This window comes from Meleagris gallopavo, chromosome 7 (assembly GCF_000146605.3).
Source record: "Meleagris gallopavo isolate NT-WF06-2002-E0010 breed Aviagen turkey brand Nicholas breeding stock chromosome 7, Turkey_5.1, whole genome shotgun sequence".
Classification (NCBI taxonomy): Eukaryota; Metazoa; Chordata; class Aves; order Galliformes; family Phasianidae; genus Meleagris; species Meleagris gallopavo.
Window position 1 is genome coordinate 31328035 of NC_015017.2, and position 947 is coordinate 31328981.

At 50.8% G+C, this 947-nt stretch overlaps 1 long non-coding RNA gene across 1 annotated transcript; it reads left to right on the forward strand.

Annotated features, from left to right (window-relative positions):
- Positions 1-248: 248 nt before the first annotated feature.
- On the forward strand, positions 249-947 carry LOC109368696. The gene is made up of 2 exons (XR_002116964.2): positions 249-329; positions 696-947. It is a non-coding gene; the product is annotated as an uncharacterized LOC109368696 (long non-coding RNA).

Consider the following 947-nt stretch of genomic DNA (forward strand, 5'->3'; position numbering starts at 1 on the left):
AGAAAAGCTTCAGAAGAACAAACAAACAGACAAATCTGGGGAGGGGGGGGCAAACGGAAAGTGCCCATGGACGTGACTGGGGGAAGCCACGAGGGAGACGAGGCTGGAGAAAGTTCCACCGATCCGCCTTCCTCCTCTCCTCCTCCTCCTGCGGCTGCGGAGCCGCTGCTTTTCCCCGTGCCCGGGGATCCCGGCCCGCAGCATCTTCGTAGGGAAGGGGGAAAAGCATCGGAGCTCCTCCAAAAATGGGGGAAAAGGGCGTTTTCTCGGCACCGAGCTGCTCGCCGGGGGTGGCCGAGATCGCCTGGCCCCCGCTCCCCAAGGTCACGGTGAGTAAACAATAATAGTAATTAAAACAAAATAATAGGCAGCAGTCAAGAGCTGAGAGTACACACACCTGACCCTAAGTATAACAGACTTCTCCGAGTAGAATTTGATCCCTCTCTGACACTTTCTACCTCAAGTGTTAGAGCGAGTGGCCATGAATAGTACAGGCATGCCATCTTGTAACACTATCTGCCTGTCAGAAGAGCCAAGGCTGGGTAGAGCAGGATCTATATAAGGCTTGTAACTAGGGGAAGCCCAACAAACAGCTACAAACACCTAAGTTATTTTACTCAGCCTCCACCCTTCTGCTTTTTCCCCCCTCTTCTCACTCTCTTTTTTTTTCTTTTCATCTTGGCTTTCTGTTGCAGAATGCAAATGTAGCCTGCCGGCGGTGAATGGGCTGAATTGTGATTAAGAAGAAGAAGAGCTCCTTTCTTTGTTCTCCCCTCAGGGGATGTTTACTGGGAGAGACACAGCGGATCAGATATGAAAGGCATTCAGGTCAGCATTGATGTGAGCGAAAGTGAAATCATACCTAAGGCATTCAAAAGACCGCCGTGTCAGGGGTTCAGCTAACGGTGCATCTACTGTGTGTGTCTTCCCTGTTAGGCACAAAAAAA